Consider the following 11,536-nt stretch of genomic DNA (forward strand, 5'->3'; position numbering starts at 1 on the left):
GCTGTAGGTGTCAGGGAGGGCAGGTAGTTTGCCCCCGGTGATGCGTTGTGCAGACCGCACCACCCTCTGGAGAGCCTTGCGGTTGAGGGCGGTGCAGTTGCCGTACCAGGCGGTGATACAGCCCGACAGGATGCTCTCGATTGTGCATCTGTAAAAGTTTGTCAGGGTTTTGGGAAACAAGCCAAAAGGAGGTTGAAGAGGCGCTGTTGTGCTTTCTACACCACACTGTCTGTGTAGGTGGACCATTTCAGTTTGTCCGTGATGTGTACGCCGAGGAAATTAAAACTTTCCACCTTCTCCATTACTGTCCCTTCGATGTGGATAGGGGGGGTGCTCCCTCTGCTGTTTCCTGAAGTCCACGATCATCTCCTTTGTTCTGTTGACGTTGAATGACAGTTGAACAGGCTGGAATCTATTACAATGACACTATACGGCATATAATAACATTTCTATGGATGTATGTAGGCCTAAGAGTTATTTCTGTTGGTGTGAGTTGGATAGACAGCTTGTACATGTAGAGAGGAATGACCTGGAAAACAGATCTTAAGCATATGGATGGCTCCTCTATAGCTTGGGCTCCTTCGGTCACAGCCTACACACACTTAGCCCTGGTCTGGCAGGCTCTGCTGATTGGATCTGTAGACAAGAGGGATATTTTAACACAACCAGTGCTTGACTTGGGCAGGAGCTCACCGGAGCCGAGTACCAGAAATGTTCTACTGCTTGAGCTCCTGTTCCTCTTATAGAACATTATCTCTGTTGATCTCCTGCACCTAAATGTAAACAGTACCGGCACCCAAAATGAGTACCGGCACCTATTTCAGTCCAAGTCAAGCACTGAACACAACATTCACATACAGTAGTAAAGACAGACAGTCAGATGATGTTGGTTAAATTATTAGAATTCCATTTCTTCTTTGTGTGTGAGGTCAATGCACCATCGCACAGCTTCTCTAAAGATAAATTAGATCCAGACTGAACTGTGCAATGTAGTAAGGAGTTGTAGTTTCCAACATGCCAATATTCTACGTAGTATTGTGCATAAAATGTGGTAATTAACTACAATGACTAGGGTTGCACATTTTGGGCAATATTCAGAGGTGGAAACTTTCAGTGGGAATTAGCGAGAATATATGCAAATTAATATTAATACCATTTAAATGTAGATGTTTTTTGCATTGGATATATTTACCATATCATATGGAGACAGAAACATAAACCTTTTACCTTATCATAAATAAACATAATTGCAAATAATTAAATCCTTCCAATAGAAATAAAATGTAAAAAAACATTTAGTTACGAATGTAACTTTAATTAAATAAGTTGACTACACATGGGATGATTTCACTGAACAACAAAAGGGAAGATTGAATGATCCCCAATGATCCATTGCATCTGTAAAATGATAGTCTAGAAACTAAAGCTTTGGTTGTCTTCCTCTCAGGCTTCCATGTCTTCTCCCTGGACCTCCTCCATGTCCACCTCTTGAGCATCAGACTCTGAGGCCTCATCTTCACTGTCACTTTCCAACCTTGTTGAGGATGGCTCGTTGTCAGGCTCAAAAAGCCTCACATTTTCCCGGAATGCCACCAATTTTTCAACCCTTGTATTGGTCAGCGTGTTGAGTGCTTTGGTGTGTGTTCCCAAACAAGGACCAGTTGCGCTCTGAGGCGGCTGATGTTGGGATTTGGAGGATGATGGAGGCAACAGAGGAAAGAGCCTCAAATCCACAAAGTCCCTTCCACCAGGTGGCTGATGAGATATGTTGGCACGACTGCCATATTGCATCTCGGCTACGAGAACGTAGGAGGGAGAAGAGGTCTGATTGCGTTCCCAATCGCTCACTCAAGGATCCCACCGTGCATCTGATGAATTCCGGAAGTCCCTAGTGTCTTCGTCCCCGAGAGGATCCGGGTTTACCCAAGTTCCTCCGAAGACTGCCGATTTGCCTTTTCCCGAGCCGATGCAGCTCGGCAGAGCTAGACTGTCTCCAGCTGAATGAGGATGCAGACTTAACACCCAGAGTTGTCTGTATTGCGGTACTGCCGGTCATTATGTGTTTACCTGTCCCTTCAAGAGACCTAGCTCATTGGTAGGAATGAGTACTCTGGTGGGTCTTAAGGATAATGTTGCTTCTCCCCCTACTCGCCCCCCTCTCCATGCCACCCTGCTGTGGGGTGACCAGTCCAAGTCTCTCCAGATACTCATCGACTCGAGGGGCCGATATGAGTCTTATGGACGTTACCCTGGCGTCTAAGCTGGGCATCCCCACTCAACCCCTCTCCATTCCCATGGATGTTAGAGCGCTGGACGGGTGCTCTATAGGCCGGGTCACCCACCATATCACTCCCATCAACCTATGAGTGTCAGGGAACCACAGCGAGACGATCCAATTCCTGCTAATTGAGTCTCCGCAGGTTCCTGTGGTATTGGGATTCTCTTGGCTCCAGCAATACAATCCCTCGATTGACTGGTCTACTGATGCCTTCGTGGGCTGGAGCCCATTCTGCCACGCCCACTGCCTGAAATCATCTCTGCCTGCCCGGGGACATCTTCCTGGAGGCTTGGAAATAGCCCCGAACCTCTCCGTCATTCCCGCGGAGTACCAGGCCCTCCGGGAGGGGTTCAGTAAGGCCCGGGCCACTTCGCTTCCGCAACACCGACCGGTTCCCAAGGAGGTTAAGCCGGATGCGCTGGCATGCCGCTACACCCCCAGAAGCCGAGACCTTTCCCCCCCTGCTCTAAAATCAATAGCCCCTCTGCTGTTCGTCCTCTGTTGCCCTGTAACCCTCCGTATACTTCCTACTTTTCATGTGTCTAGATGTAAACCCATGTCTCACAGCCCTTTGTCTCCTGTTTCCAGGCCCACCCCGCTCCCCCTGTCTCATCGACGGCCAACAGGCATACAGGGTGAGACGTCTCCTGAAGGTTTGACCTCGGGGCAGGGGATTCCAGGACCCAGGCCTCATCTCTGAATTCCAACGCCTACACCCCGGCCAGCCAGGTGGCGTCCCTGGGGGGGGGGGTACTGTCACGCCCTGATCTGTTTCACCTGTCCTTGTTTGACCCCCCCCCCAGGTGTCACTCATCTTCCCCACTTATCCCCTGCCTATGTTTTCTGTCTGTCTGTGCCAGTTCGTCTTGTTTGTTCAAGTCAACCAGCGTTTTGTCTCAGCTCCTGCTTTTCCCCAGTCTCTCTTTTCTCACCCTCCTGGTTTTGACCCTTGCCTCTGAGCCTGCCTGCCGTCCTGTACCTTGGCCCCACTACTCTGTATTATCGACCCCTGCCTGTCTTGACCTGTCGTTTGCCTGCCCCTGTTGTTGCAATAAACATTGTTACTTCAACACAGTCTGCACTTGGGTCTTACCTGAAACCTGATACTCATTAGTGTGCAAGATCTTGAGAATCAGTTGAGCATGTGATGGAAGAATGCACTGTGCATGCAGAGGGTTGCAATTCCATTGAATTGGGGATAGTTTAACCAAAATATGGCACAAGACCTAGAATTACCTTATGTGTATCCCACAAAAGGTTCACTGTTAAGCTAACGTTTTTGATGAATTTAAGCAAAATTCCAGGGTATCTCTACCTGAAAATATGATCTAAGTGATTGATAGTTGGTATTCAGCAGTCATACAAGTATGCCTTATTTACTTTCAACTACAAAATAGTTGTTTTTCTTCCAGACAGCAGCTTTATAGAGAAGAGGTGAAGTAATAAAGTAATCAAATAAAACAAATGTAATATAACCTACACAAGTGAAATATTTGATTAAAGTAAATGTGAATAAACTATGGTTAATAAGCAGTAACGGGCAGTCACTACCTTTTATTAATTGTTTTAGTCTGTGTTACAGCATTCAATTTTGGAGCGGCAGGTAGCCTAGTGGTTAGAGCGTTGGGCCAGTAAATCGAAAGGTTGCTGGATCGAATCCCCGAGCTGACAAGGTATCTGTCGTTCTGCCCCTGAACAAGGCAGTTAACTCACTGTTCCCCGGGTAGGCTGTCAGTGTAAATAAGAATTAGTTCTTAACTGACTTGCCTAGTTGAATTTAAAAAAATTTAACTAACATAATGCATAGTTAATTTAATGTTTAAAAATACATCATCTAAACCGAAATCCGTGATTATCTTTTAATAATTGAACCGAAACCGACCTCAAAAAGCACTAATCGCTCAGCACTACTCACCTGTCATGTAAAAGTTTCGAACAGTGAGCTGTGGAGGGACCAGAGGCTCTGTGAGGACAGTCTGATTCACATCCTGCGGTAGAAGAGAGACATTATTAGTTAACAACCTCACTAACCATAGGCATGAGAGAATAATGTCAAAATAACAGTAACATGTTTATAGGAGGGGTTTTCCTTAGGCCAACTATGTCCGTCATTAGAGGACCACTAACTATATTCTTTATGGAGCTCCAGGGAGGAGAGAGGGGTTTGTGTGAGTGTACATCATCATAGCGCACCAGGTTGGGTGAAACCTCCGCCAGTCTGTCACGCACCTCATCCATGGTGTCGTAGAGCAATGTCACTCCAGCAAGCTTTAGGGTAACCCCCCCCCACCCGCAACAATGATACTAACTCATGAACACATACACTGATTAGTGTGATGAAACATTAGTTTACCTCAGATATGGCAGAATGATCTTCCAATAATGCCTGGCCATGCCTGGAGCAGTCACAGCCAGCCTGGTCTGCTGGTCGCGGCCCTCAGTGTTCACATAGGTGCTACATTTCTCTGTGTATGCTGCTCCAGGGAGAATGATTTCAGCCATCGCCGCCCCAGAGCCTCCATGGTGCCCTGTGTAGAGTTATGAAACTAAAACTACGTTCAGTCTGACACAAGACTCACTTAAAGATCATGGATATTATTCTAAGTCCTGCACATCTGAAAATGTTTTTGTGTATCTTGTTGTGGAAGAGCATTGCAGCCAGCATCTTCCCCAAAGAGGAACAGGAAATGGGGGTAAGTGACAGATAAACAAAGAGGGAGTTGGCTATGAAAACTGATCTGTCAATAGCATTTTTTTTTTAAATTCACCATCAATCTAAAATGTGAGATCAGGTACAGTAGTAGATATTAGCTGTGAAGCACATTGAGTACCTTCCAGCATTCTCCTACTCCACTGCTGGCATTCTGAGCAATGGTGGACATGGCTGCATTTATAGCGGCTCCATTCCCCTCTCTGCAGGGAACCACTGCCCAGCACCACTACAGGATGCTTTGCCTCGGAAAGAACCTAGGAACAAGATTTTTTAATAATTGTTGACATAGTGAATTCTCTATGACTACACTTAGTGACCAACCATCAGAGATATGTAAATAATAGATGATTACCTTAGAGAAGGGGTGGGTCCCAGAAACTATTTCCTGCAGGACCATAGCAGACTCCCTCAGATGATCGTAAGTGTAGGTCAGGTCCACCTCCCACCCCACCAAGGCCTCCTACAGCTCGTTGTGAAGCCAACTACCAGGGGTACATGAAGTATCCATAAAATACCACCAGTCACGTTTCAGATTTAGAGTTTCCACTTAAAGAGAGAGTGTAAATCAGGAGCTGGAAGCAGTTATTTACATGCAAATTGAGATGCCAGTGATTTGACAGCACTTAAATCCCACCCCGACCTCTCAGCTATACATCTTTCTGATGCGTGCGTTGAAAAGTGGTGCCTCATAGCGTGGGTTGGTGCCAACTAGGAGCAGCAAATCGCCCTCTTCAATGCCAGCGATGCAGGAATTCAGAAGGTAGTAATGTTCCACTGTTCCCCTCAGGCTCAGCCAGTGTTTACCCTATATTCATTTAGCAATTGCGCTAGCATGCTAGTTGTTCCTGTAGACTTCCAGTCATTGCGCTAACGCTAGTTAGCAATGGCTTGTGAAACTACCTTCAACATCCTTCAAACTGCAGACAGAGACATACAAATGGTATCCATGAGTTCATATGACTCTAGGTAAGTAGAAATGGGCTTAATTGCCAAAATCTCGCACTATCCATTTAAGATCAGAGTGACAAGTTACAACATATATTTGTAGCAAACAGAGCAAGCAGTGGCGTGAATGAGAGCCAGGAGCCCACAGCCACCGCTTGCTCCTCCTCATCACCCTACAGTGCAGTTTCCCATGGTGTCAACATCATTGAATTTTCATGCATTTGAGTAGAATGTCTTTTTGAAACGTCACCAGAAGTAAACTTGTCACAGGCGTTCTACCAACAGAAATATCCTGGGAGGCAAGCAGGCATTGCAACCGCTGCTGAAGCACTGGCAACTCTGCATTGGCCAGCCCCTGCCATGGGGAAGATCTCCTCAGTACATAGACTGTCACTACGCAAGCGGTTCAGCATATCTTTCAGGGCGATCAGAGCCTCTGCATCCATCATCCCTCCTACAATGGCCTTGACATTGGTGCCTTGAGCTCCTTGCAACTGCAAACGAAAACACTGATGTCACCGGCTACTGGTGTCTACAGAGAGTTTAAAAAAAGGACAACACACAAACACAAGATCAACAAGGATCATGCTACAACTCAGGTCATGAGACACTGTGGATAGACTGTTCTCTCTTTGTTGATACACATAACATGGGGGAGGGAGGTCTGAATATAAAACAGAAGCATTCAAGGCTGTATCACAACCGGCCGTGATTGGGAGTCCCATAGGGCGGCGCACAATTGGCTCCAGCGCCTTCCCCGTCATATGCCGTCATTGTCAACACGTCCTCCCAGGAAGTGGCCGCCAGCTGGCCAGATGCTTCACATTGGGCTGATTGTGGCGCTGTCGCTTCAACCATACGCAGACCTGAGAGAAAGAGTTCAGTGTGAATTTCAGACCGATAAGGTCAGTCAAGACCGTATGGACGTGACATGAGCTGGACCTCAGGTTTACCTGGTCTAATCTGAGATCCACTCCTCATTGATGACCTTGTGGAGATGGGGGGCAAACTCCTCATGACCTCACCACCCCCCGGGTGCTCACCACGATATTGCTGCCCACAGCATCCAGCACGTCAATGGATTCAGTCTTCCTGTGAGGAGAGAAAGATTAGTTGATAACCACCAAGGTCTTTTATTTTTATTTTATTTTATTTATTTCACCTTTATTTAACCAGGTAGGCTAGTTGAGAACAAGTTCTCATTTACAATTGCGACCTGGCCAAGATAAAGCACAGCAGTTCGACACATACAACAACACAGAGTTACACATGGAATAAACAAAAATACAGTCAATAATACAGTAGAAAAAAGAAACATCTATATACAGTGAGTGCAAATGAGGTAGGATAAGAGAGGTAAGGCAATAAATAGGCCATGGTGGCGAAGTAATTACAATATAGCAGTTAGACACTGGAATGGTAGATGTGCAGAAGATGAATGTGCAAGTAGAGATACTGGGGTGCAAAGGAGCAAGATAAATAAATAAATACAGTATGGGGATGAGGTAGATTGGATGGGCTGTTTACAGATGGGCTATGTACAGGTGCAGTGATCTGTGAGCTGCTCTGACAGCTGGTGCTTAAAGCTAGTGAGGGAGATATGGGTCTCCAGCTTCAGTGATTTTTGCAGTTCGTTCCAGTCATTGGCAGCAGAGAACTGGAAGGAAAGGCGACCAAACGAGGATTTGGCTTTGGGGGTGACCAGTGAGAAATACCTGCTGGAGCGCGTGCTGCGGGTGGGTGCTGCTATGGTGACCAGTGAGCTGAGATAAGGCGGGGCTTTACCTAGCAAAGACTTGTAGATGACCTGAAGCCAGTGGGTTTGGCGACGAGTATGAAGCGATGGCCAGCCAACGAGAGCGTACAGGTCGAAGTGGTGGGTGATATATGGGGCTTTGGTGACAAAACGGATGGCACTGTGATAGACTGCATCCGATTTGTTGAGTAGAGTGTTGGAGGCTATTTTGTAGATGACATCGCCGAAGTCGAGGATAGGTAGGATAGTCAGTTTTACGAGGGTATGTTTGGCAGCATGAGTGAAGGATGCTTTGTTGCGAAATAGGAAGCCGATTCTAGATTTAATTTTGGATTGGAGATGCTTAATGTGAGTCTGGAAGGAGAGTTTACAGTCTAACCAGACACCAAGGTATTTGTAGTTGTCCACATATTCTAAGTTTGAGGGCAGGCAGGTGCGGGCAGTGGTCATTTAGTTTATCTTGCATTTAAGAGCAGTTGGAGACCATGGAATGAGAGTTATATGGCATTGAAGCTCGTCTGGAGGTTAGTTAACACAGTGTCCAAAGAAGGGCCAGAAGTATACAGAATGGTGTCGTCTGCGTAGAGGTGGATCAGAGAATCACCAGCAGCAAGAGCGACATCATTGATGTGTACAGAGAAGAGTCGGCCCGAGGATTGAACCCTGTGGCACCCCCATAGAGACTGCCATAGGTCCAGACAACAGGCCCTCTGATTTGACACACTGAACTCTATCAGAGAAGTAGTTGGTGAACCAGGCGAGGCAATCATTTGAGAAATCAAGGCTGTCGAGTCTGCCAATAAGAATGTGGTGATTGACAGAGTCGAAAGCCTTGGCCAGGTCGATGAATACGGCTGCACAGTATTGTCTCTTATCGATGGCGGTTATGATATTTATCGGTGGCGGTTATGATATCGTTTAGGACCTTGAGCGTGGCTGAGGTGCACCCATGACCAGCTCTGAAACCAGATTGCATAGCGGAGAAGGTACGGTGGGATTCGAAATGGTCGGTAATCTGTTTGTTGACTTGGCTTTCGAAGACCTTAGAAGGGCAGGGTAGGATGGATATAGGTTTATAACAGTTTGGGTCTAGAGTGTCTCCCCCTTTGAAGAGGGTGATGACCGCGGCAGCTTTCCAATCTTTGGGAATCTCAGACGATACGAAAGAGAGGTTGAACAGGCTAGTAATAGGGGTTGCAACAATTTCGGCAGATCAATTTAAAAGAGAGGGTCCAGATTATCTAGCCCGGCTGATTTGTAGAGGTACAGGTTTTGCAGTCCTTTAAGAACATCAGCTATCTGGATTTGGGTGAAGGAGAAATGGGGGAGGCTTGGGCGAGTTGCTGTGGGGAGTGCAGGGCTGTTGACCGGGGTAGCGGTAGCCAGGTGGAAAGCATGGCCAGCCGTAGAAAAATGCTTATTGAAATTCTCAATTATAGTGTATTTATCGGTGGTGACAGTGTTTCCTAGCCTCAGTGCAGTGGGCAGCTGGGAGGAGGTGCTCTTATTCTCCATAGCCTTTACAGTATCCCAGAACTTTTTTGGGACACTGGCATATTGACATTAGCGAGAGGCATGTGTAGCCGAGTGATCATAGGAGTCCAGTGAGTGGCTTCAGGCAGCTAGCGGGCTGGGGCTAGCAAGCTAACAGAAGGGCCTTGGAGGGACGTCACAACGGAAGAAAGTCTGTTGTGGCCCCCTCGTGCTGTTACGTCGGCAGATGGATCAGCAGGGCTCCATGTGGTAAACCAGGCCAATTGGCAGAATAGGTATAGTGGCCAGAGAATTTGTCCGGTGGGCCTCTTAAGCTAACAGCCCGATGTGCTCTGGACAGGTAGCAGGCCGCTAGCTAGCATGCTAGCGGATGGGATTTCAGGGGATGAAGCGACGGCGGAGCCAGTTGAGAAAAACCCCATCGGGCGAATCACGTCGGTGGTCCAGTCGTGATGAGTCGTTGTGGGTCCAAGCCAGTTGGCAAAAAGAGGTATTGTAGCCCAAGTAGTGGCTGATGGACCTCTTTGGCTAGCCAGGAGATGGGCCTAGCAAGGCTAGCTCCAGGCTAATTGGTTCTTGCTTCGGGACAGTGACGTTAGCCAGGAGTGGCCACTCGAATAGCAGCTAGCTAGCTGTGATGATCCAGGTGAAGAAGAAAAAAAAGGTTCAGAGCTTGCAGTAGGAATCCGGAGATACGGAGAAAAATAAGTCCGATTTGCTCTGGTTTGCTCTGGTCGCGCTGTGCAGACTGGCGAGAGTTGTCCGCGCTAGTTAGCTGGCTAGCTTCTGTTGGGGTTCCGGTTCAGACGACGGATCAGCAGGGCTCCGTATGGTGGGTATAGTGGCCAAAGAATTTATCCGATGGGCCTCTTAAGCTAACAGTCCGATGTACTTTAGACAGCGGGCCGTGGCTAACTAGTAGCCAGTTAGCTGGTAGCCAGTTTGCTGGCTAGCTTTTGATGAGTTGAGTTCTTAAGTGTAAAAAAAAGCAGATTCGTACCACATTGGGTGAGGCGGGTTGCAGGAGATTATTTTCAGTCCGTAGATAGAAAGTGATATTAAAATATTAAATATATATACGGAGAAAAAAAACTAGGAAAAACTATGTTTACAATGGACAGGAAGGGACAAGACAAAAACACACGTCCGACTGCTACGCCATCTTGGAGAAACTCTATATACTACTACTTGGACTCTATTCCAAGAACCGGATGGTACTGTATACACAACAGTGTAAAGCACATACCTGGTCTCCCAGGGACAGGAAGTGAGGGCATACAGCTTGGAAGTCAATGCTCCCACAGGGCGTACGTCAATCACATTCCCAGGCAGCGCCGACATGAACATCTTCTCCACACGAATGCCAATCTGCAGGTCCCCTGCCAGTGGTCCCCAGATCCTCCACACCTGTAATCTCACTGGTAAAGCTACAAAAGGGGGAAAAAATGATTTGGCGCATAGATGTCTGCCTCTTTGAAATTCTTGGTAATAATAAGGTGTTGCCCTCTATAATGAATGCTTCCAAGGTGGACCATACTATGATTACTAGCCTGACTCACCGGACACAGTGGGTGGACTGGATACAGCGGGTCATGACGGTCTTGATGAAGGGACCAATGTTCTTGTCCTCCACAGCTCTCTAAGAAGCGGTACCGGTCACTGGTCCTGCACAGTCAGCACACAATGGCAACATGTTCCTTTAAGAAGTCCAATGCCAAAAACCTTGTTGCCAGTCCCTCCCACAGGCTGAACCGTCATCATGACTAACCAGTCCCTCCCACAGGCTGAACCGTCATCATGACTAACCAGTCCCTCCCACAGGCTGAACCGTCATCATGACTAACCAGTCCCTCCCAGAGGCTGAACCATCATCATGACTAACCAGTCCCTCCCACAGGCTGAACCGTCATCATGACTAACCAGTCCCTCCCACAGGCTGAACCGTCATCATGACTAACCAGTCCCTCCCACAGGCTGAACCGTCATCATGACTAACCAGTCCCTCCCACAGGCTGAACCGTCATCATGACTAACCAGTCCCTCCCACAGGCTGAACCGTCATCATGACTAACCTCTAAATGAGGCTTAGAAGCTTTAGGAAACAATGATGTTATGATTTTACATGAAGGTCACATTCAGTGATTGGCCAACAGAAACTCCATCACACCCTGGCTACCGGAAGACGTAAGTAAAAGTAATAAAAAACACTATAATACTGGTGATTATCACCAAATAAGAAGGTAATGCAAACATCACTATAGAGAAACAGACTATCAAAGGGATGATGCGTTTGCAGTTGATTCTACCTACCTAGCTTTCCTTCTCTTGTCAAGAGTCAGTTCAAATGTTC

At 47.1% G+C, this 11,536-nt stretch overlaps 1 pseudogene; it reads right to left on the reverse strand.

Annotated features, from left to right (window-relative positions):
• Window positions 1-327: 327 nt before the first annotated feature.
• LOC120063681 lies at window positions 328-10,944 on the reverse strand (annotated as a pseudogene).
• Between the last annotated feature and the right edge of the window lie 592 nt (window positions 10,945-11,536).

The sequence above is a fragment of the Salvelinus namaycush genome, chromosome 19 (assembly GCF_016432855.1).
Source record: "Salvelinus namaycush isolate Seneca chromosome 19, SaNama_1.0, whole genome shotgun sequence".
In the NCBI taxonomy this organism is placed as follows: Eukaryota; Metazoa; Chordata; class Actinopteri; order Salmoniformes; family Salmonidae; genus Salvelinus; species Salvelinus namaycush.